At 42.3% G+C, this 26,121-nt stretch overlaps 1 long non-coding RNA gene across 4 annotated transcripts in view; it reads left to right on the plus strand.

The window, feature by feature from the left end:
- Positions 1-26,121, plus strand: part of LOC140684463 (uncharacterized) — a 62,482-nt gene that overhangs the window by 20,309 nt on the left and 16,052 nt on the right. For 2 of the 4 annotated variants that reach the window (XR_012056759.1, XR_012056761.1), the window contains one exon: positions 44-197. This is a non-coding gene — a long non-coding RNA (uncharacterized lncRNA). The remainder of the gene's footprint in view (positions 1-43; positions 198-26,121) is intronic. The other 2 variants (XR_012056760.1, XR_012056762.1) reach the window with 1 other exon arrangement.

Raw genomic sequence — 26,121 nt, forward strand, 5'->3', positions numbered from 1 at the left:
CTGTTCATATTTCACCTCTTTTACCCTTTCTGTTGTTCCATAGCAGGACGAGATGGCTGCAGGAAACAGCACCACAAAGTCAGCAGCATGAAGTGGATGATGATGTGGAGACATTTCCTGTAAGTCTTCTGCCGCTGGTATTTTGTGAAGGGTCTTGACAGTGTGAAGGCATCCCACAGCTCCTTGTGCATCTTCAGGTAAGTGCACAGTGTGCCCACAGGCCAGCCAAATGATAGGATCAGAGGAGTCAAAGACAGGAAAGGTCTGTCAGATCACAGAGCACATGTCCCTGACAGTGAGTGCTGTCATTCCTGCTCCAGCACATGTCAGATCTCAAACTGAGACCACAACTGATCTCAGCTAAAGGGCCAAAGGGAGGTGGATGCACTTTTTCTTCATTTTGTTTTGTTTTGGTTTTGAAACCTGGTATTCTCAGTGGTTCAGAAAGACTTTCTGCTGTGTTCTAGTGGGTGGAAAGCTAAGCCCAACACTTGAGTCTGATTGCTGTGCTGTCCTGACTGGTGGTGAGCGTGGGTCAAAGTAACTCACTTTTTCCACCTTTCCCTGAGAGTGAGTCATGATGGACATTAATAAAGTGAGCCTTCTCTGCTCATCCAGACAAGTGGGTTTTTTTTCTGAGAGAGCCTTTATAGAGTGCAGGCAGAAATCAATCCCCACACAAGCTAGAGAAAAGAACCCTGTAACATCCAGGACTGTGAAACCTGTGGCACAAAAATCACAGTGATCAAAGTCAAGTACTTTAATAGCTTTAGGCAAAAAAACCCTCCCAAACAGTGGTGTCTCTTTTTGACATCTCCTGCTGGTGCCTGGGACACAGCAGAGGAATGGGAAGGCAGCCATGCTGATGAACACCGCAATGAGAAGGACAAGCCTCTGAAGGGACAACATTTGGGTCCAGAGCTAAACAAGAAGGGTTGGAAAGAAGCAGGAGTAGGAAGGCTTAGCTGGTGTGAGAAGAGTGGATTAGAGAGTGAGCAGTGCTGTGGGTGACAGATGGGAGCTGGGAGGAGGAGATAATTGCAGGGGAAGAAGGAGTGAGAGCCAGGGAGAGTGGCTATGGCTATAACAGAGAAAGGTTGGTGGAGAAGGATCAGAAGGAGCAAGGCAGGTATTGTATGTGCAGTGAGTGGATAGGAGCAGAGGGGCTGGCAGGGTGAAAGTAAGGAGGGGGATGGGAAAGTTGGAGTCAGTTCTTTGTGAGCTGTGTAAGCCACAGCTCACCTCTGTTTCCTGCCCACTATGCCCCATCTGGGGAGAGCACAGCCCTTCACAAAGCTGCACGGGGAGTGATGCTCCAAGACTCATTTGTGTGGGCTGGGTGAAGACAAGGCTGTGCTGACTCCTTGTCCTCTGACATCTCCAACCTGCCAAGCTTTGGTGTCAGCAACCTGCCAGTTGTGCAGCAGAACTGTTGTCGTGTGTTCTGTGATTCTAACACAGCAGGAAGTGTGCATTCAATTCCAGAGACAGCACAGCTACCCAGCCTTGAAAGTCACAGTTTCCTGCCTCTCTGTGCAACTTTTTTGTGACACAAGTTTAATTCAGCAGTTACAGATTTTTATTCTACTTTCCTGGGGTTCATTTAGAGTGTTAGTTCTGCCTGCTTAGCAGATCCCTACCTCACACTGAACTAGCAAAACTTTGGGTGAGACTGGTCTCTTGAAGAGTGAAATTCACTTCACATGGCTACAGGAGACCCCTAGGAAATTTGGTCCATTAATTTGTAGACCAGAGAAAACACTTTGTGTTTCTTTTTCTGATGTACCAGTCAGGGACTTCTCTGTCCCACTTGCAGGGCTCCTGCTATGATCCATTAGGAATGCACCGTTCCTCAGGAATGAAGACAGCTATGTCACAACAAGGACTTGTGGGAAACTACAAAATCAGAAAAAAAAAAAAAAAAAAAAAGGTAATACAAAAAACAGGACTTAAGGTATATTACAGATGTTGTGGGTCTCTGACTTTTATGGGGGAAACTTGGAAGTGATTCTACTCAAACTGAAGTACATTGAGCTGAATGCCAATCACTGCAAATTATGAAGATGCAAGCAAGTTTTTTTATATTTGTGTGAGGCCTGATTGTTTCTTCCTCTTGCTCCGTATTATTTGCTCTACAAATCCATTAGCATTGCTTTTTCTTGCTGCATCCAAGATACTGCAGTCTATCACTTGAGCTATTCACATTACATTTTTCCTTTCTTTGGAAGACAATCTTGTCTTCAATCAAAGACCTCTTGACAAAAGGAAATAGGAACAAGAACTTGAGATGGCATAATGCAGCAAAGTGCTTTCCATACACCTGCATAATACAATTCAGTCTGCCTTTACTTTCAAAATTATGCTGAAAGATTTCTGTTGTTTGCATTTGTTTGTGTGTGCCCCGACCCATTGCTCATTTAACCTTGAGGTTCCCTTCATTCCTCCTTCCCCCCATTGCTTCCCTTGTCTGTACCTCCAGCAGTTATTATTTGCTTTGTTGGTAGCAGTTTCTGTAATTGTGTTGCTGCAGCCAACACACAAGCATTTCTTTAGACCTTTTTTGTACCAAGGAGACTGAGTGCAACAGTCAGGTGGGTGTAAGTATTTAAGATGATTTGTCAAACAGAATCCAGAGTTTCATTTTTAGAACATCTTCTTTAGGGCCAGCGATGAAGGGCTTTAGATTGGTTCAGGATTTTTTTCTGTAATGAAAGGATATATTTGAGGGTAAAAGTACTTAAAAATTAAAGGTGTGGTGCGAATGACAGTGCAGAACTGGAGCTCCAGGAAGGTCTGCAGCTGATTTTGGTTGAGTCATGTTGTCCTTTGAGAGCATGCTGGACAGATTCCCTATGGGGAGCAAGTGAGACAGGAATTATTGCCTTCCTATGAAAAGGTAGCTCTTACAGCTCCTGCAGGGCAGGTGGAAATCATGCTGTGTTATTGACACCCACCTTCTTAGGCTGCTCCTGCTACAGATCTTGCTTTGAGTTTCACTGGGGAACATGGTGAGGATGCATTTGCCATGTCCCAGCCATCTCCTCTTCTTTTACAGACTCTGCTGGGTCCTTTATTTGTTTCCCAGTGTGGCTGGTAGAACTGTGGTCAATTCTTCTTTTCTCAAATCATTTTGTGACTATTTATTTGCCATCTCATTACTGCCATTCATGTGTAAACTTAAAATGCTAGGGTTGATCCCAAACATGTTGACTTTTCTGGAACCTGAGCTGTGATGAGGTAGGGTTTTGTAGGCTGCTTTGCTAGATCACCTGAGATGCAAATTGTGGGGAGGAAGTCGGAGGGCAGCTCCAGCAGCAAGCATGTCTTTCCTCACAGAAAAGTCCCTTAAATCCTCTAATCTTCACTTCCCAAGCACATAAATGAGCATTCATAAAACTATGTTCATGTTGTTTGAGACAGGCAGAAGCATTTCTAGCTGGTCTTTTTTGCTAACTGAATAATATTGAAGGATCACCTTTTTGATACAGCACACAACACTCAAATGTGGCTTCCCAAGTATTTTTTGGCCAGAATGTAGTTCCAAGCAAGCAGCTCTAAATGTCCCATGTTCATTGCTGCCCCTGTGCTGGCATCCTGAGACTGCTGAAGCCACATATGAGTGGTCAGGAGTAACACTGATGGATCCCATGTTTTAGGGTGGAAACCTCAAATGATGTACAATTTGCAGTATCCCTTAGGGTGAAACCTGTTCCCACCCACACAGTTGTCAGGGTCAAGCCAGTTCAGTCACAGTTACTGGGAATGCTGTAGATGATTCATAAGCCCTATCCACCCCCTTGATGACTGTCATAATCTGTGCTCCATATTTAATCTCAGATGGCATTTTGTGGCAGGAATCATTACTTCCACAGGCAGAAAAGAAAGAATGAGAAGTTTGTAATCGTGTCCACTGAAAATTCCAAGTGGCTTACAATTTATGGGACAGTTTATTTATTCTGTAGCATTTGTGTGTATACTCCTGTACAATAACCTGTGATTTTATAGACACCCTTTCCACCTCAGAGTTTGCCTTTTGATAGTGAAACCAATCATCAGTACAAACACACTATTTCTAATACTGCATAGTCTCCTACAGTCTGTAATAGCTGCTACATAAGTGAATCACTAATGATGATATCCTTATTTGAAGCAAAATCTGGATGCTGACATCTTCTCTGTGTTGCTTATCTCTGTGAGTCTGTGCTCTGTAAATTCTCTGGAGCTGTATTGTTTTCTATCAGTGACAGAGCTGACTCTTTACTGTAGTGATGAGGTAGAAGCAATTCAAATCTTCTGGGTTAACAATCCTGGACCTCCATCCCTCCCTCCTTTCCTCTCACTTCTTCCACTGGCAATGCCACCTATTACTTTTATGTTCCTCTGTGATCCACTGACTCCCTGACTCCACATGGGATAAAATAGTGGTATGAATCCAGCCTGACACAGGAACTTGTGGGAGGCAGGGGACTGTTGGGAGTTTATGCCTCTCAGGAGAGGCTTTAACTGTGGGTGCAATTGCAGAAGCTCCTATGAATATACCTCACTGGGGTTGTTTTGCCCTGGATGACACTATATATGCCTTTGAAGAGGCAATTTGTACCATAATCAGGAAATCATAGGAATTATTTTCTTTTTCCATCCTTACTTTTCTAGCTAATAGTTTTTTATTTTTTCTTTAAAATGATCTATGGATTTATAATCTCACTTCAGACTTGGGAGCCAGGATAAAAAGCTCTTACCCACCAGGTGGCATTTTCTCACGTGTCCAGCCTTAATTCTAACATGAATGCTTTCTACATGTAATTATAAAGCTGAGGGCAAAAAAAGTGCACCTGTAGAGCAGAAACTTGACTGTTCTCGATTCTGTTCTAATTATCAAGCCTCAGAGCAAAAACCAGGTTTCAAAGAAAACTTTCTGTGCAGGCCTCAATAGAGTTAAAGGAGAAACATTTTAAGTTGATGAGCTGACACTTGTAGAAGCAAATATATTAAATAAATCATGATTCGTTTTGGGGCTAAATCTGACTTACATCAACTCTGGAAAAACTAGATCCTAATGAGTGACAGTTTGGTGTTTTCTGTCACTTCCTACAGTAATGGCCCCAAGCTGACACTGCTCTGTGGGAGTCTAATACTTCTGAACAAAAGTTTTTTTGGAGTGAGATAGACAAGGTAGAAATCCCAAGGTGACTGGAAGGAATGTCTAATGACTGGAAAGACATATTTACTGGCAGACTGTATGTAAGCTGTGACAGTTGACAGGGCTTGATTGTAATAAATATAGTTGATGAAGAGAAGGCTGACAGGTGAGGACAGAGAGAGAAAAAGAGTCAAAAGATCTGCATTGGCTGAACCCTATTAATGGTAAGTTGGTAACAAAGCCCAGAGTCATAAAAGAAAACAGGTATCGCAGACTGATGTCTAAACAGTGAAATGTGTAGGACTTGCAGGTTGCTGTAACAAGCTCAGATTTGTTGACCTTTCTTCTAGCTATTTTGTAAGTGGTGTTTTCAGTTGATATTTCAGCAGGCAGGCACCTGATTTTTTAAATACTGTGTATGATTAATCATGTAACAGAATAAACCCTGATCAAGGTCATAATTTTTGCTTCAATCTCTAACTTTTGCTGCTTTGACCAGGGGATTTGATGTTTGAACATGTGCCTCCACGTGCTGTGAAGGAGTAAATCTTGCTGGAGATCTGTTCTGCTGGAAACAAAAAGGATTCTTGTAAAGTAAATTAAGCGTAAAACCTGAAAGTGTTTCTTTAAATGCAGGGGCTCTCCACGGACACACACACACACACACACACACACACACACACACACACAGAGATACACAGACACACACACACACTGAGTGATTGACCCTGAAAATGGAAACAACTCTGGCATATTAAATTATGACACTTTATAACTGACTGGTCAGAGTTTCAACAATAGGATTTCCAATGAGCTCTGCACTTTCTTCCCCCAGGCAAATGTCACACACTGAAACTAAACAGGATCTTTTTTTTTTCTTGTTCATCCCCACGTGCTGTTTTCTGTGCCCAAGATACAAATCTGTATTCAAAAGTGCCTTAACCCTTTGGAAGGGCAACCCTCCCTCTTCATGCCCCAGGAGAAGGGAGGTTTGTGTCAGCTGTGGGACGTGGGGACATTTTGCCTGCTTTGGTGCCAGGGTCAGTCTGCATGTTTATTGCACTCCCATTTCAAAAGGGCAGGAAGAGAAAAAAGTAGTCATAAGGGAATATCTGTCTGGAGGAAAGTACTCAGGAATTCCACAAACTTAATGTAAAGGTTAATAACAAGGGACATCCCTTGTCGGGAATATGAAGTGAGAGTTCTTCTAAACTCTGGAAATGGGCCCATTTTACAGCAGTGTCACTGTTTGCTTGCTTTCACCACGCATGGACAGAGGTGAAAATCCCCTCACCTTGTCGCTTGTATGAAACCCAAAAGCATTTGTGAGATATTTAGACAACTGAAATATTTAGACAACTAAAATATTGAGAGAACCTTTATTTTAAGTAGCTATCCTCCTTTACCCTCCCCACTAGATGCCACACTCTCTTTAAGTGGTGCTGAGACTAAATGAATTGTGGGGAGAGCCAGGGAAAATAAAAAGAGACCATAAAGTCACACTACAAAGACTCTCAGGGTAGCACAGTGCTTATGTGTCAATCACAGCAATGCTCCCTTTTTGCCTGTCTCCCACACAGCAGTGGATCCAGCCACTCTGTTTCTCACTGCTACCTGTTTGGAATTGCAGGATTCAGAGCCATGGCTTGTCAGCAAGGGAGTTGTCAGCCTAATTGGCACGTCCACACACACTTTATACACTCCTGTGGTTGTCAGGGCACACCTTGTAGGTGGGCATGAGAGTGTTCTGTCAGGTAGAAAGCTCTCCATACAAGCACACAAATGCTTATTGGATTGGTATTAAGATAACATTTGTATCTGATGACCTTAAAAATAATTTTTTACCTTAATGATTCTATGATAGCCACAGATACTGTTTATCTGTCCTTTGTACATTGGTTTATTGCATTCCAGGACATACACCTACACCTCATCTGCTGTCCTGTGCATGTGATGTCAAAGTGAATTTATGGTCTTTTACTTCAGTGCCTCAGGCATAAGATGGGGCATCAATGTATTTAAATAGAACAAGTACATTTAATTGTAAATCTGTGAGTACACAAACACACACAGAGTTTCTGCTCTGAAACCCAGCCTTGTGAAGCCTGACCTCCATGCCAGCAAATATCTTATGTAGTGAAGGCCTTGAGCCAGGAAGCTGGAAGCACAAGACAAAGAAAGTGATGTGATATGTAAGCTATGCTGTAAGCCTTAGTTTTGTTTGTTTTTAATACATGTTTATGTTTTTCTGTGCATATTTTACCTGTTTGGGTTTGGGTTTTTTTGGTGTTGTTTTGTTTGTTTGTTTGTTTGTTTGTTGTTTTTTTTCCCGTTTGACCTTCTTCCAGAGACTTTACATGGAAATTTTATTCACTCGGAAAGCAGTGTGCTGGAGCCAGTGTAAGCAGCTGTAGATGTCTTGCCTTTGGTTTGTCATCTCTTTTAGGCTCCAGGACACATTCCAGGTCAGTTCCTTGTCAGAAGAGCTAAGTAGCAGACAAAACAGGAATTCAAATCTATATGGAGTGTACCTTCTTTCACAGGGAAACCTCTTTAAAGTCAACATGACTGTGACCATTGCCTGCATCAGGATCAGTCTTTCATTTCAATGCTGAAAATGTTAAGAACAGTGTTTTTCAAGTGAATATAGCATTAGCACAGGAGACTTTTTTTTGAGTGTTTCATGGCCTAATCAAAATACCATTGAAAGCAGAATCTGAATACAAATATCAGGGAAAATTTTCTGAGTTTAAATTCACAAGGAAAGAGAATTCCCTTCTGGAAACTGGGGATACTCTGCAGAGTGAATTGCTGTTGCTGAAACAAGGTTAATTTTGCATCTCAAGGGCTTTTTAATGGAAGTAATGTAACTGTTCTACCATATATTTTGCATCTTTGAATTCAAACTGATTTTGGATAGCTTTTGAGAGCCATGTTTCCCAAGAGCGCAATACCACAGCGTTGTCTGTGGTACAAGATGTATCATAAGCAACTTAGTAATGGTTCTGAAGGCTGTGAATCTCACTTGACACAAAACTTTTCTGAGCCTAGACTGGAAAAAAGACTTTCAGAAGGAGCAGAACCAAACTTGTGATCTTGTGATTCCAAAACTCTGAAGAAGGCCAGGTCTTGCATGCTGGTAAGAATGGATTTTACAGGTCTGTTTGTACAACTGGGATAGGGATGAAGATTATTGATAATGCTTCTATGTAACTTCTGTTCTGAATACTTCATCTGGTTCCCAATGAGAATAAGCACCTCACAAAAAAGATTTGTAGCTTTCCAAATTTTGCACACAATTTTCCCTGCAGAAACTTTTTAGTGTGTTCAGATCTCTTCCTTCAGTTTAGTTTCTCTCTAAAAATATTTTACAAGTTGGAAAAAATAAAACCCAAACAAAAAGAAATCCCTTTTGTATCATAACTATAGAATTCATAATAATCCAAACGAAAGCTTCAGCTAGAATCACAGTTATGTACAGCACCAAACACAACATGAGGGATGAGTCAGTAGCTCTGGCATAAGGTTTACAATTGTATTTAAGTTGTTAAGAGGAAAAAGTGTTTTTGTTGCCACAGTAGGTGCGGGATAATGCCCAGGACTTCAGCTGCAAAATGCCTGTTTTGTCTTTTGCTATTTGTTCATAAAAGCTTGCCAAGTGCATGGACCCTCATTAAATGCCTTGCTGCTGTAATAACAACATGAGAACACCCAGCAAGTTTTTGTGCCAGAGGAAACTTCTGTGAGAAAAAGAAGCAAGAACATGATGCTGTGCTTTCAACAGACACCCTGAGAGCTGTGTTTGGGGACTGATGTGTCAGCTGCTTATCAATACAGCCATGGACCTGAATACATCAGGAAAGCTTTAAGAAGAATGGGAGAAATAGAAAAAGAATGTAAGGATAATGGGGCAATATTATTTCCAGTGGTAAATGTGCTGAAGCAAATGTAGTTTCATCAAGTTTGCACTGTTTTGTTCCAGGCTTATTGTTTGTGTTGATTATATGGCAATGTGGAATTGATTTCTTGAGCTTAGGACAGTTGGCAAACTTGACTAGACTTAAAATGAACCTCTTTGATTCTGCCTACAAAATTACAGCAGATTTGATAAAGTAAAGATGTATGCTTTGAAGTATTCCCTATCAACAAAAGTGCTAAGAACACCTAAGCAAAGGAATTTTAACAGTTTTGAAAGCAGTAGCAAAAGAACATCAATGAGGATTGCAGCTAAGGGCATGCCCACAAGGCACTATACTAACTGCATCTATCCTGCAGGCAATAAGCAATTGCTAAAGATTCCAGACTTCTTAAAGTTCATAGTTCATCTCATAAAAACTTTACTTCCAACTTATGATATGTTTTTGCTGGTTGAGTTTGTCTTTCAGTAGACGACTCCAAGAGGAGGCCTTACCAAGCAGATCTGCATAACGACATGAAGAAACTTTCTCTTTTTTGTGTGTCACGTGATGATTTCAGGGTGAGAAGTGTGACTGTGTCCTGTTACACCCTCTTAAGAGCATGTAAGCTGTAATTCTTCCAGGCACTTCAACAACAGAAAAACATCAGTTCAAATGCTTTGTGGATTCAAGCCCCACATCACAGATGGGCTGTCCTTCACACTGCAAATTTCTCACAAGTGCTAGATTTGAGATGCCCATGTTGCTGCAAGATGTTTTTCCATGAGCAGGAAACAATAGGAAGGACAACTAATGATCCAGTGGCAGTTTCAGTTAGGCCAGTTATCTGCTTTGCAGTCTGATTCTGCTGGCCCATCAACGTCAATGCTCTTACAGCTGTGCTCTTACTGCTTGTGCTGGGCAACTTGCTCTGCCTTGCAAATTTGTCATTAGCAAGGATGAACACAAGCAATAAATAACAGAAGGATCTGGACAGAAGCAAAATTAAAACAAGAGTTGGTTTTAGACAGCAAACAGGTACTGAGTTGCTGCCACTAGGAAATGAGTCACTGAACAACTCAGATATTTAATTTGGGCAGTAGAGGAGATGTAATTAAAAAGCTTTTACTTTTTGATGAAGATTTCATACTGGTGATACTTGGTAGATTTCAGTACAGCCAAAGCAAATTAGTGATAGCCACAGTTATGACAATTAGGATTCTTATCATGTTACTGTGGCTTAATGAACTACTGCATGTCAGCTGAGCTGTGAGAAGTGGCACATGGATGTCCTTACCCCAAAACCAAGGCAGTGAGTCAGTGTAAACTTCTTCCAGTGAATCTTAAGCAAACACCACACAGCAGTGGACAAATAACATGTACAGTCAATTGCTGGTGCTCAGCTCCTGAGTAGAGTGCACTAATTAAAAGTAGCTGACTTCTCAGAGAAAAAATGGGAGAAATGTATGCTTTGTTTCAGATCACCTAGCATGTTTCCCCAAGACATGTGGTTCCAAAATTCCCTTCACAGTTGTACTTCCTCAAATTTGATGAAGGCATTATTTCCGCAGTGGAGCTGTAAGAAAAAGAATAAAAAGTGATTGCGACAGAGAGCAGCTGAAATGGATTCAAGATTAGCAAGGTGTGAACAATTGTTTTTACCATTAGTCTGATCCAAAGGCAGTGGACTCACCAAGATGGTTTTCTGTTGACTTCAAGAAGTTTGATGTCAAACCCAGCTTCCACAGTTTAGTGAAGAAAATGTAGGCCAGGAAAACATTATTTTTTCTGATGTACATCTTTCCTGGATGTGATGACAGTATCTGCCTCATAAATGCCCCCATCATAATAATTAATAATAGAAGCACAAAAGGGGTAATGGCTTTAAACTGAAAGAGGGCAGAATTAAATTAGATATAGGAAGAAATTCTTCCCTGTGAGGGTGGTGAGATCCTGGCACAGGCTGCCCAGAGAAGTTATGGATGTTCCATTCTGGAAGTGTTCAAGGACAGGTTGGACAGGATTTTGAGCAACTTGGTCTTGCAGAAAGTGTAGGTCTACTAGAAGGTGTACCTGCCCACAGCAGGAGGCTGGAATTAGATGAATTTAAAAGTCCCTTCCAACCGAAATTATTCTGGTTCTGTGATATTATTTTTTTTTTTTTTACCTTTGTGATTTTCCTACATGAAGCTCTACCTTGCTCAATACTGAAGTTTTACTGCTGATTAGGTATCACTTTATTCATTCACTGAAAGTTAATAAAAATTGGCTGATTAGAAAACCCCAGGCTGCACATCTTAAATAGTCATTAAACAATCATTATGGATAGAAACAGCTACAACTGGCTTCTGTTAAAATGCTGCTGATTATTATATAATCCTTTTTCAAGTCAAAATGAATGCATAATCAAAGCACAAAGCAAACAGTTTGAAAGTTCTGAGCTGGCTGTGCAAAGCTATAATGTATCAACAAACCTCTAAATTAATGCCCAATTCAGCAGATGAGCATCGATGTACAGCAGAAAAAATAACAGAGGAAAAAGTGTGGAACCATAAGCATGGGTGAAGCGACCTTCTTCTGAAATAACTTCATCTAGAGCCCTGCAGTAAACCCTTGCAGCTCTGACCCAAAGACACATTTCTGGTGTCAAGGAGTGAAGGTAAGTAAGTGCACAGTTCTGGTGTTTCTTATTGTTATTACTGACACTCTTATTTACAAAGAGTCACATTAAACTGTGCTGCTGAAGACAGACATTGAGATAAATCCAGTTGAGGCCCAAAACTGTGAATTGACCCAACCCAGTGACATTTCTGCTTTTAACAGGCTCCTTAATGAAATTTAATAAGGAAACCCTCAGATAAATAAGGATACCTTCTGATCCGTATTATACTGGTATACATTTGGAGCAACTTCAATGAAAACTAGTGGAGTTGTTCAGCATTTACTAACAGTGCAAATGAACACAGAATGAAAAACAGAGACTTTGGGGAGCCTAAAACAAAAAACTCAGCTTTCTGAATTGAGATCACTTATAAAGGTTGTAGTAAAAAAAACTTCTGTCTTCCTCCTCTGTAATAACATTTTTCTTAATAGTTCTTGCTTAATCTTTGCATATTCTGCATTAAATAAATGGTCAGGATGTTTAAATTTCCACCCTGTAGCACCTGCAAGTTACAGACCAGACCCATTTGCTTGATTGAGGCAAGCAAGAATCATTACCACATAGGGCAGCTGATCTTCCCCTGCTTAAACACCTGCAAATGTAGGTCATCTGGGAGTTTGAACCTATTAAGGTTCTTATAATTGAGACAAGGGCAAAATAGTTTGTAAAATGGTACATGAACAGAAAGATGAGAGAGAGGGAGAGAGAAGGAGAAAGACACTCTGGTTGGATGACAGGAAATCACATAACAATATTTGCAAGTGAGCTTTGGGAGCATGGTCTTTGTAATGGGGTTAGCTAATCCAGATAGTAATAAGGATAGGAAAGTCAGCAATCATAATCATATTTAATGGATTCCAGATGGAGAAATATAATTGTTCTCATTATCATTGTGAAAACTCCAAGGAAATACAATCCCAAGATACTTTACCTTGACAGGCAACCAGGAACAATATCCACATCAAGTCATGGGTTTTGTAGGTAGAGTTGTCAGTTATTTCCTTTTTGTAGCATTCCCTTCTAATATCATGGTTTGATTAACCTAAGACATTCTGATGTGAGTATAAAAGCAATGTTAATGAAATGCCTGCTTAATTGATCGTGCATCTCTACCATATGATGTGGTGGCTTACTAAATATGTTGTGGAATTAAAAAGAAAACCCAAAAGCCTTGCATATCATGAGACTTTTCCTTTGTAATGTGGTTGAAATGAAATATGGCTGTAAGCACAGACCTTTTTGGGTGCAGCTGTTCTTTTTGTTTGGGTTGATAATTGGAACCAGTCCCATGGGCCTATTTGATGTTATCTCTTGTTTAAAACTAAACTGTCAAAGCTTATCCCCCCTGTGTACTCAACAGGGAGTAGTTCTGGGGAAACTTTCTTCTTAAGTATTTTTAACCCCTCCTCCCTGCACGCATTCTCTAAACTGAACCAGGGCAGTCATGAAATGATGTCTTCACAGGAACACTTGTACAGCAAAATATTTCTTTGTGGAAAATTGAGCCTTTTCATGTTATATGTCTTTGTAACAGAGGCCTAAAAGAAAAGATCCCACAGCAGAAGTCAGATGATCAGGATGTGATCTCTGAGCTTTAAAACAACTCGTCTCTGCACAAAGGGAGTCCTGCACAGCATCCCCATGGTATAAGAGGATCTCAGGGTGTGGGGCAGAGAGGCAGATGTCTACCACAATATGAACCAATATTTGCTCCAGGAGCACCACAAATGGGTTTCACAAAGTCTCCTGTGTGACTTTGACGTGCCTGATCCCAGGCTAAGGCATTCAGGCAGCAGTGCACTGTGGAGACTCTCAGTTGAGCTGGCTGTACCTCAGGATTTTCTGTGAGAGTTTTGTAATCTTTAGATGTAACCTCAGAATGATTAGACTTGCCCAAGTTCAGGAGATGCTGGACCCAGTGTTTTGGTTGGTTTCTTGAATGCCAGGTGGTAGGCAGCAGGGATCATGCCTGCTGCAGTCCAGTGAGGAGGCATTTTGAGCTTGCTTCACACCTTTCGTTTTCCTTTGAAGTTATTGGAAGTTTTCAGAATTATAATATTGAGACAAATCAATGGTGTGATCTCAAATTAACAACACTAAAATGAAAATATTCTTTTGGCCATCAGACCATTGGGTCATTTCTTAGTTGGCTCCCTTTCGGATATACTTTTGTCAAAAAACATCAGGCCTTCCGCTAGATATTTCTGTTCGTACAGACAATTTTGTCAGGCCATTACTCACATAATATTATGGTACCTATGGAACTAGCTTTAATGGAGTAGGAGGAAGGAGAGATAAGAATCACTTATGTCATCTCCACTATCTTGGGAAAATGAAAAAGGTTTTCCCTTTTTCATGTTACAGCTTACAAGGCTTGCTTGTTGCATTATTCTGGCATGTCCTGTGTCATGCACTGCTCCTCTTGAGTGGCCCATTTGCAGGATAAGAGAACCTTTCACAAGTCCCATAGATCATTTATGCATGATATTCACAGTCAAACTACTTTTAAAAAAGTATACCCAAACAATACACTGGTTTCTCCTCCTGCAGACATATACACACCTTGGAGGTATTGCTGTGGCCAGCAGGGGTTGGAAGCTGTGTGCTGGTTGTATGTTCAACTTCTATTATACAGCTTTTCTGATAAGGGACAAACATCCAGTGCAGACTGGGACCTCTCTTGGCCTTTGTTGTACTCGTCTGATCTTGCCTTTTTCGTAGCACTCATTTTCACTGTTTCTTTCTAGTCTTTTAGACCAAATGCACCAGTGTATCCTTCTCCAAATCCATTTGTCCCTCCCCTATATACTCATGGCAGGACACCTGGAAGAGCCTTTCCGAGTAAAATCAGAAGTAAAAGCTGCTGATAGCTGTAAAAACAGCAAATGAGCTTCCTATCATATGCAGCACTCAATGTGTCTGAGACACTTTTGACAAGCAACCACTTTGCAGTCCCCTTTAGAGAGCAACTGCTGGAATGCCTAAGCACAGGCTGTAGGTTGCAGGTTGATTTTGTGCCCCGAGAGAGCAAAGATGCTTGTGAGGCCCAATTGTAGAAGAGCAATGCTCAAGCTGTAGATCCCTCTCACCATCACAAACCAGTTTCTGTAGGCCTGTCATGTATGTGAGATGGGGAATGATTCTTAGGTCCCTTGGGGGCTGCCAGGACTTAGTACATTGTAGATAAATATAAATTTCTATTTAAAACCAGTACTACTGGGACTAGATGTAAGAGAGGCTGGAAAAAGCCATTTCTAAAAATACAGGAAATAGCTATATGGTTACAGAAGTGAATTACCAGCTGTGGGTAATCATATAACTCACATATTAACAATGAGAATCCACTGTGTAAGGGGGAAAAACAAAAATTCACATAAGCTTGAAAGACAATAGGCCAGTTCCTGATCAAGCTACAGAAAAAGAAGGAGCAGAGAGAATACGTGGAGGGCAGAAAAAGTGGGAGTTGGTACTTTCTTACAGGAGAGCCCACGGAGAAGGCAATTCTAGAAATGTCAGTAAGGGCAATGGAAAGCATTCATTTACTTTTAGGAGGTACTGCTTGCAAAAGTGAGGTTAAGAGTGTGGCCCTGAAACGATGTCAGGAGATCACTTTGCTGGACTGCCCCATCTGTTCACAGATTCATCTCTGGAAGCAGCAGAAATAAATAAATCCAGTACAGTCCATACAAGACTTGGCATACAAGGCTCTCACAGCAATTTTGGACTATATCTAATACTGGACTGCCTCTCTGCTGACAGAGGACTGATTAGGCCTCGTGTGTTACAGGTGGGAAAACAGAAACATTCACCTTGTCAGCTATTGAAAGAGTAGAAACAGAAACAGAACCCATCCATTTTAGCTTAGTTTTCATCAATTTCAATTAGTCATCTGAACTTCCATTTCCTGTCAGGCATTTTAGCTGCAAAGACCCTATCTTACAGGGTTTTCCTGGCATGTTCTGGAAAAGTTCATCTTGTCTTTTTCATTTTTTTTGTCCTGATCCCTGCTGTTGAGAATCTGAGTATTTTCTTCCTGTGGGCTTCTCCAGTGCCTATTCCTTTAAAATCCCTTCCGAGTAATTTTGACTGTTATTCTAAGCAATAGTAGATGGTTTTGATCTGTGGAGCTATGTAAAACTGTGTTCTCAACCTGTCTCTCTATCTGTTTTTCTTCTCCAGTGTTAGAGCTTCATTCTCATGGGTTTGACCAGAACAGTTCCTTTTGTGTAGTGGGACTAATTCTAACATATCATCCAATTGTCAAGGGATGTCTCCACTCATTTCAAGGCAGCTTCTTTATAGTATTCTCTTTGGTTCTCCTCTGCTTTACAGCAGAGATTTTGCAAGAGCACTAAAGAATAGCTATTGCTGGAAGGTTTTTTCAGATCTAGCATGGTTTTCTTCCCAGAGGAGTGGGATGTATTTGTCTTAATAGAATCATTGTGTCTCATTTTGGTGGTGTAGGCTGCTCCTAGGTCCTGCTGCAATTGAGGGTTTGCTTATGGCTGATGCTTCTCTACATTGCCATGGCAAGCAGAATCCTTCACTCTACTAATCTGCAAGCTTGAGTAGATCAGGAAAGTTTTAGCCACTGACAAAGGATCTGGTCCAAATTCAGAGGAAGTAAATGGAAACATCTTCAAAGTTTATGTGAACAATAGTCCCCTCAAAGAAGAGGACTGACAGAACTGGACAATTAGTGGCTCCTCCACGTCACTTTCCATGTCTTCTGTTATTACAGTGCATAGCAAAACCTGTTGTTCATGTCTCCTCTCCCCTCTCCTCCCCTCCCCTCCCCTGCCACAAGAATCTGAGAGTGGTATTTCTGCTCAGACAGGATAAAGTCCTTTATGCTACGAAGCACCCCCAGAGATGCCCATCTGATTGCATCTTCTGTCCTGCTAGGGCTGCCTGCATAGAAGAGTCATCATACTTACAGAATTACTTGATTCTCAGCAGAGTTAAAATATTGATATTGTGCAAAGTTAAAACAAAGCAAAAATATTTTTTAAAAAGTTATTTATTTATTTTACCTATAGGCAGTAATACTATTCCAGCCTATTACTCTTAAGCACAACAGCAACAACCTGAAATGTAATTGCAGTCTTCATGTAAAAAAAAAAAAAAAAAAAGAAAAAAAACCCAGTATGTTTTACAATTAAAGAAAGAAAAATAACTTTCATGACAAAATGAAAGACTAATTTTTCCTTCCATTGTTTCTTTAATATCTGTGTCGCCTTGATGGCATGCATGTTTTTCTCCTTCTCATGAAACAGCAACATCTGCTGCTCTTTATGTTTATCCATAGCTTTTGGAGCTTCAGGCCTGGATCAACCCTTATTTTCAGGGTTTTCAGTACCATCCCAGAGACTGAAGGCAAAGTCAGACCAAAAGCTGAGCTCAGGGGGTTGCAGGCTTTCAGGGACAAAAGAAGCACACTCAGGACTGCAAAACCCTGTAGAAAACTGGAGAGTTGTCAGCACTGGCCAGTGGCAGGAATGTGTTCATGTCTTCAAAGCCAGCAAACTGTGACACCTTGATGTGGAATTTAGCTTGAAAAACATAGTATCAGCATTCATTTCATAATAAAATTGTTTATTTGTTTTAGAGAAGTAGCACCGGTCGGAGATGGTACACACAACACACACTCCAAAAGAACAGAATTGAGAAACAGGCTGTGTCAGTATGAAAAACATCAAACTGAGCAGCTCATTTGCCAGGTTTCTTTGGCTTTGCCAGCTCATTTTCCTGTTTTTACAAGTATTTCTTTCTCCTGGGTCGCTGTATGAAAGAGCTGCACAGAGCATAGGGGAGCTGCCTGGAGGAGCACACAGCCAGCAGCCCCTGGAGGTGCCAGGTCCCCTCCTTCAGACCCTACCCCTGTGCCTGCCCGTGTCCCCAAACCTGGGGGCTACTTGCAGGAAGAAGGGGCTAAACAAAGGACACACTGGAAGTGTTGTGTTTAACAACACATCACTGTGGAAGTGGTGATGTTTAACTCGGCCCTGTGCGTTGGTAGCAGAGCTGGGGCTCTGTCTGGGCTTGGTTTCATCCGGAGCCCAGGGAGTGTGGAGGTGGCTGTGGTGCAAACAGCCTTTGTTCCACAGTCAACAGCAGGGCTTGGGGCAGTATGGAGCCTGGCTATTTCACACAGCCTCATGTGCACCTCCCCTATAATGTTGGTCAGAGATGTTTTAATATGTTTTAATGCATTTTAATGTATTTATCCAGTGCATTAGAGGCATGTCTGCTGGTGCTGTTGAGGCATACTGATAAAATCAGTGCTTAGGGACTTTTAAAAAATGTGTTTTGACCCTACAGACCATAACTAGCCTCATGGTTGTGTTTAGAGAAGTAAATCAGTATTCAGGGACTCCTCAATGTGCTTATTATGTAGCTACCACGAATGCATGTGAGGGCTCTGGTCACACCTTGGTATACCAGCATGGAGTGCACCAAGTGCCACCTCTTGCCACTGCTGGGAGGTGTTGCAGCCTTGCTCAGTGTACCAGACACGTGCTGGCCCAGCACCCTTCCCTGTGGCCATGTGTTGGGATAGCCATGCCCCAGAGCACACCCTGAGATGCCACCCTGAATCCATAGTGCACCTCTGACTTGGTTGATGGCACAGGGGGAGCTGGAGGTTGAGTTTTCCAAGGGAATATGTTCTTTGCCACGGGAAGATCCACATGTGGATGGCATTGCCTCCATGCCTTCCAGGCCTGGCTTTGAACAAACTGAAGGCTGGGAGGGATATTAGTCTGAAGGGTTTTTATTTTGTTTTTGTTTGTTTTTAATTTAGGTTCAATTATTATCTACAGCGAGCACTCAGCAGCCAGTTCAAGAGCCATACTTCAGCTGCAGCTTGGCCTTTCTTTACTGTATGCTCTGGTTCATCTTTACAGAGTAAACTAGAGGTTAAAGCTGATCAAGTACAGCATTTGCCTGCACTGTTGTTTTTATTTTATTTTTTAAAATTTATTTATTTATTGTTTTTTCACTACTGTTTGCTGGAACTGACCAAGTGCAGGGAGTAACGGTAACGTTAAAATGAAACAAATTATCCAGGAAGCAAAAATGCTTGCAAAATCTGCTAAAACCAAATGAATATCTCTCAAAGGAGTAAAAAGCATGCAAGATAATGCAGGAAACATTAACATAATATTATCTTAACCTTGTAGATAAGATTATCTGATGCGTGAAAATGGTCATCTTTTGTATTGATTCCACTGTGCCATGCAGCAGTTCTTAGGAAAATGAATAGGTCATTAAATGTTCATTACTTGATAGACTCTAAAGCAGAAAAGATGTATTAGCAAATGAATTAACTGCTTTGTTACAGTTTGAATATATCATTAATGTGTATGTTTTTCTCATGCAAGAAGTGAATTGTATGCATCTATAGGGCAGCAGGGTCTCTAGGCTACTGGGAAGCAATACTTGCTTAATACTTGAGGGACATTTATACTTTAAGAAAATTCAGGTAAGTGCTCATCACTTTTCCAGTAACTGGGAATAGAGAATTTGGTTATTTATCCATTTATGCAAGCTGTCATAGGAGGGCTGTGCCGTGTGAGATGCCCTTTTTGAGAGCAGGAGTGATGCTCTGGCCGCAGGAGTGCTGCCCAGCCCTGCCTGACCCTATGGGCAGCAGCGCAGCTCCTCAGGGACACCCAATGGGGACTGGGGGAGATGCCCATGCAAACAGCAGACAAAGCTGCAGATCTGCACTGGCTAGGCTGCTGGAGGGCTCAGCATCACAGCAGCGGCCATCTCACTGCTCCCAGGGGGCTGCTACCCTCACATACTGCCCACTTTTCACAGCCCACAGCTGACCCTCACAGGAGCCACAGGGAAAGAAGGTGCTTCCAGCAGCAGAGCATGTGCATCTGCTGGCATCACATCACCCAACCTTGCTGAGGGCTGCCCAGAGGAGAAAACGCTCGTTACATACTGCTTGAATCAATGACCTGGTGCTGCGGTAAAAATGCCGAAGGCCTTTCTTGCCCTATCTACAGGATCATTCCCACCTGTGCCAGACACAGAAGGGGGATTTTTTCTCTTTCTTTTAAAAGCTAATAAGGCTTATAATTGCGTTTGAAGCTGTTTTTCAATGCCATTTGTGTCCACACCCGCTATGACTTTAAACTATATTATAAGCGTATTAACCAATTAAGTGACATATTACCCAGAGGGACAGTCAAGAGCATGATTTTGGCTCACACGATTGTTAGAGAAATCCCAGGCTGCAAAGCTGGATAGCAGAACCATACCAGGAGAGATGTGCCGACAGTTCTGAGCGCAGCACAGCTGCGAGAGAGCGCTGCTCAAGCTGTGGCTCAGACGGGGCCTCGGAGACTGAGAGCAGTGTTTGGAGCCAGGCATTGTGCAGTCAAGAGCTGAGCAAAACTCTGCTCTGTAGCTCACTCCTAACCTGCAACACCACCTGCTGTTACAATGCACGGTGTCTCCTCAGACTGCTGAGAGCAGCAGCACTGCTTGGTTGTCTAACCCCTGGCATACAGCAGTAAGCCTTCCTTGGGAAATGTGAGTAAGGGTGTTAATTGAAAAGTCATCAGGGCTGAAAAACAAACATGGAAAAATACGTGTAAAATCCTTTCCCCATTCCCTTCTTTTTTCCTCCCCTGGTTCAGGTTTGCTAAGTGCTAAACCAAAACCTAAGGGCTCCTGCTGGGTACATAGTGGGAGGCTACAACCATATTATCCTTCATCTCTGGGGTAAGGTGAGCTGGCAGCTGCCCTTTTAAGCTCTTTCTCGTGGAAGATCTTGTACCCTCCTAAATCACCCAGCTCCTGACTTTTCTCTCCCTCAGTTCCCACAGCTCCTTCAGCAGATGCCCTGCTGCTGCAAGCCCTCAATTTGTCTGGAACAGGTAGATGCTGAGCTGAGGGAACTTTGGCTCTGCCCCTTTGCTTTTCATCACACAGTTAGACAGATGAGAGTGGGGCAGACTGAGGTGGCATTTTCATCTTCCTCTGCTCCAGCAGTGAGGGACTGTCCCTTTGTGGGCCATCGGAAAGTCAGCAGGGCCCTCTGTCTCAGATGAGCATCCCCATGACTCAATGCCTTCACCGTTTCTCTCCTGGGGTGGTACCATTTATGGACTTTTCTCAGGACAGGGTCTAATGTCTCAGCCAAGTGCTAAATCAGTAACAGAAAGATGATTTCATTCTTCTGTTTAATTCAAGTTTCACAATCTGCAAGAATATCACCCTGAGCCTTCTCCCCTTAGTTCCCAAACGGATTTTTATTTCTCTCCCATCACAAGCTGGGCTATGATCCTGCAGGAACAAAAGAGCTCTGCACCCATGGAAAGCCCATTTTCTCGGCACAATCAGGAACTAGGCTGTTTGTCCACATTCAGCATCAGATTTACATGGGACAAGAGAGCTGTGTTCTACAAAACAATGTTTTCACCAGAAGTCTGAGGAGTTTCCAACTTTGGGCTTTATTTGTATTTTAAATTTAGCATTTGCAGATGTTTTATAGGCATCCAACTATTTCAACAAAATGATCACTTGACAATATTGTATTGCTGAGCCTTGAACTGTGGCCAGATTGCTTTGTTTACATAAGACCACCTGCAGCCATGGTATATTTTGTGACCTTCTATGGAGAAACAAAACTGTGAGTAGGGGAGCATTACTCAGGTCTTTTTCAGTTCATGAATGAAGCCCACTACAACATGTACAGTGGGGGTATGAGAGGGAGATGAATTAATCATGACACACTACAGAAAACGAAGTGCTTGCCATTCATTTAGCAGTCAATCAAGTATCTGAGAAACTATAGGGCCCTTTGTGGGACAGGAGCCCAGGGCACCATCCTGGTTCTATCAGCAGTGACTCATTGGTGGGAGGCATAATGTCATGGGTTATTCCTGTTCATTTGGCCCATTGCAAATTTCCATGAAACAGCAATGGGAAAGAAAAAAATGAAAAAAGAAAAGGGCCGTTCCTGGGATGAGCAATGTGCCTTGCCAAATTCTGCATGAAACATCGAAGCACAAGTACATCTGCCCACCTCATGTTCCTTTACCTTCATACATAAACAGGCAAGGAAGGAATGTTTATTAAAGCTTTGGAGAAAACCTCCTCTCCTTCTGCAGAGGTACCAACCAAACTACCTTGTAATGTAAGAACAAGGGGAAATTTTAAATGCTGGTACTTCTTAGTCAACAATGTCTGATCTTGTTTCTGAGCAGCTGAGCTATGGGTAGAGTCCAAATGTCTCTCTGCAAGAGGTGGTTGCACTCAGAACCAGCCAAAACTGTTAAAACACATCAAACTTGATATTGCAAAACCTATTGCCATCTGGCCAGTGCAATCAGTTAACTTTTGTTAAAGCTCATGAGGAGCAAAGGAAGAAGCTTGTTTTTTTGGGTTGGTTTGCACTAAGAATTTATTCAACAACTCCAGTCTTGTATTTTTATTTTTATGGTTCAGATAAAGTAGATTATTCCAATCCATATTATTTTCAAATTCTGCTTTGCCTAATCAGTTCATAATCACAAAAAAAACCCCAAAAACCAAAAGCCCATCCTGGTTACCACATTTTTATGTGAGGCAATGCTGAAACAGTTTATCAGAATTTTTGCTCATTTTTAGGAGGATGCTTACTAGGTCTGTAAACTCAGACCACAGTGGTTTGTTTATTTTTTTGTAAAAACACTATATGTCATCCTTACTGCATGTCTGATCCACACTGCTTCAGCACAGAAGTGGTCCTGATCCTGAAACCCTTATGTATATGCCAAAGGCATCCAAATCTGTGGGACCAAGAGGACTGTTCCCCAAGACTTGTTTGCTTTGTAAAGTGGTGATAATCGCTCTTGCTCTTGCTTTTGTCTCTGCAGAGGACTTGCTGCTAACCACAAGGTTTAAGTCAGGTTGGGAAGACATTTCTCCTGGTCCTTTCTTTCAGCTATCCACACTCCCACAGCAGCGTGAAACCTGAGTTCTCCATGCTCTTTCCAACCACTCTGTGTGCCAGGGAGTTTAGTTAAGATTTAGAAAGCATATTGGGAGATGAAATGTATCTCCAGGCCTTGAGGGTGTTTAATTCTAAGCCTTGTTTGCAGGAATGCCTTGGGTACCACACAGCAAGTCCAGACTGAGTTAATTGGGTGAACGTATTCGAGCTGTTGGGCATCACTCAGCAGACATGGCATGGGCCAGTGCCACCCTGCCTTTCTCAGGGAAATAATTTCTTCCCATTCCACTGGCCTCTCTCCTCTGAAATGATTGTTTCTTTGATTCGTGATTTCAGTTTACTGAAACCCTGCTCCTTTTACTAATATCTTTCTTACGCCCCCATCATTTCCTTTGCCATCCTAGCCTGGAAAAGGGCCTTGATTGTTTCAGCTCACATACTCTGTGCAGAGATGAGCTGCAGCCAAATCTCCTGTCTTGGGCTAATTAATGACACAGTAGCACAGTTTCCCTGAACAAAAGTCTGTCACATTCCAGGAGTTCACATATTAGCCTTTGTACGATCCGAGACGTGACAAAGCACTGCCCCAAACCTGTCTCTCCATTGCTTATATTTCCCATTTAATCTGTTTTTCCTTCCTCTCTAAACTCTTTTCTCGGTCTTTCAGCAAGTGTGAAACAATTTCCTCTTTTCACAGGGGCCTAGTGGCAAGCAGATTAATGAACCCTTAACACAACACGGAATGCTGCTGCCAAAAATGTATGAAATGCATTCAGCAGTCCCCACAGTGCACTGCTTGGGGGACAATTACAGAAAACAAAAGCTGCGGAGCAGCTCACTTAGGTTTCCAGAAGTCTGAAGAATTTGGATCAGACATAGGGAACTACAGAAATGCCCCTGAATTTTTTTTTTTTTTTTAATTTTTATTGGTCAACACCAGCTATCTTTTATGACTTTAAATGTAGCAGAAGGCAGGTCAAGTGATAGGAACATGCAGCCTCCTTCATTCCTGGCATAACTGCTCTACAGTTGATTAGACATCAGAGATAAATTTGACTTGTACTATCCCCTGACATTAATGTGCTTCTGCTTGAGGTCTCTGTATTGTTCTGAACTGGAACTTAATGTTTTATATTTCAGAGGGGTTTTAGAGGAGAGATCCTTTGATTTTTCACTGGCCTTGCCAGCTCCACGCTAACCGTGCCCAGTGGCTCTGTATAAAATATTTGGAAAATAGCTCGCTTTCTATCTTTCCTTCCTTTTTCCTCTTTCCCTCCCCCCCTCCAATCCCCCTTCTTTAATGAGCCTTTGTTGGTCCAGCTTGCTCTCTCAGTCTCTTAACACACTTGTGTGTGGAACACTAACTCCTTGAAATGCGAAACAGATGGATGAAGTGTGGGACTCGCAGATATTTGTTTTGGAACAGCACTGCACATCAGTGTCTGTGGAAGAATTTCCAGCAGCTGGGTAAGCCCGCTGAGCCTTCCCTAGTTTCAGTATAAAAGAGAGTCCCCCAAAGAACTTTTGGCGGTGCCTAGATCTCCCCCAGGGAGTTTTTGCAGCTCATGAAAAGCAGAATTTGCACTCCCAGGATGACATATGGTGCTTCCAAGTTCAAGTGCTAAAGGTGAAGTTATTTTATTTTGGGGAGCTTCAGGCACTTTGTTTGCTTGTTTGCAAAACACTCAAGAAGCAACGTGATTTAAAAAGCTGGATTAAGAATGTTTTAGATTTCAACAGCAGCTTCCACCCCAAGAAATAAAATCATTCTTTGTAGCCACTAATGACTGCAGCCTCCCAACACTATGGTGAAGAAAGCAGCCTGGTTAATCACATTTTGTAGGTGGGAACACAGAAGGCGAAACCCAGGTCCCAGCTGAAGTCAAAGGGAAATTTCCCTTGATTTCTTTAGAGCTAGGATTCAACTGACTGTGATTAGGAGCCTGAGTCTGCAAATCCTTACTCAGAGTCTGGCCATTACACAGACAAGCACTCCATTGTAGCTGTGCACTCACATAAACAAGACTTAGTGGGAATGGGTTCCCAGACCTACATTTTTATTTTCAAAAGTGGTCACTGATTTGGGATGCCTGGCTTGAGACACCTGAAAAGGCTTTTTCACTGTCAGAGAATGTTTGTGCCCGAAATCTGTCAGAGCTGGGCCTAAGGCAACACCTCCAGTCAATTTTGGTTTAGCAATCATGCTCATAAAAAATTGGCTTTCCTTTGGGTCACTCTGAAAGGCCAAGAACAGCAGACTCAGGATTTGGGGTTCCGTGTCCTTTGGACTGTATCTAAACTCTTTATCATTTAATTTGGGGATATTGGGAACATGTCTCAGCAGGGGTACTCTTATCTGTCATGTGTTGGAATGTTCCTCCACCAAGGCTGGTAGCTGGATGACTAAACTGGAATATGCCCACATAAACAAATGGGAAATCCAAGAGGGATTCTCAGCTCTGCAATCAAAATTGTACCATACAGCTGCAATTCTCAGTCACTGCTGTCCCCACATGGCTCCCAGAGGGACAATGGCAGGTTGTGACAGGGACCTGGGGAGGCAAAGCTGGGTGGACGTAAGGACATGAGCAGGGAAAGGGACTTTAAAGGTTTATAACACTGCATAGTGAGCTGGATAGTGGTTTTGGGGAGCAGATTTGCTTTTCTTTCACATCAGCTCCCTTCTGCCCCACACCACAGCATATCTGAGCTCAGCCTGACCTATCTGTTTCCTTCCACAATGTGCTCTACCTTCTTATGGGCTTTGTTCTGCATGGAAACCTGAGCCTAGGGATGGTCTTTCTGCCTTTATCCCCTCTATGCCCAACAGCTGTCTATTGCCACAGCAAGTTGTGAAATATGGTGCAAAGCTGCAGCACATCAGCTGGTCTGTGATGGCTTAGCTTGCACGTGGCCCTGTGAGGTGCCTGTGGTAAGTTAAATATGAAGTAGCTGAACTGGCAAAGAGCAGGGGCTGGGCTGCCTTGCATCCACCATGGCTTGCAAGCTCACACAATTACTGTGGAGCAGCTGATGGATTGCAAATATACACCTCAGCATTTCTACAGCGAGCAGCTCACGTGGCTCAGAAAGCAAGTGAGATAAAGCTGGGCTATTGAAATTCAGCAGGACAGCAGCTCACTCACACTCACTCACACACATGCATATATATATATATATATATATATATATGTGTTGACATCCCTTTGCCATCTGTGTGGGGACCCAGAGCTCTAAAGGAAGCTGTGATGGATCAGCCATCTAAAGCCTCCTTTTCTTCTGTCACTTTTATACCTAAGGCACCTTCCTGAAGGAGACATGCCCAGTCTTTTGCAGCCTTCCAGCAGCAGTGCCCTGAGAGGTGAAACCTGGTGCCCAGCACAGTGTCTTTCATGGCTGTCTCATGGAATCAGGTCAGTTGTATTTTCACAGTCTACTTGGGACTCGTGGAGGTGAGCCACATTTCACA

Source organism: Taeniopygia guttata, chromosome 6, assembly GCF_048771995.1.
Source record: "Taeniopygia guttata chromosome 6, bTaeGut7.mat, whole genome shotgun sequence".
Lineage (NCBI taxonomy): Eukaryota > Metazoa > Chordata > Aves > Passeriformes > Estrildidae > Taeniopygia > Taeniopygia guttata.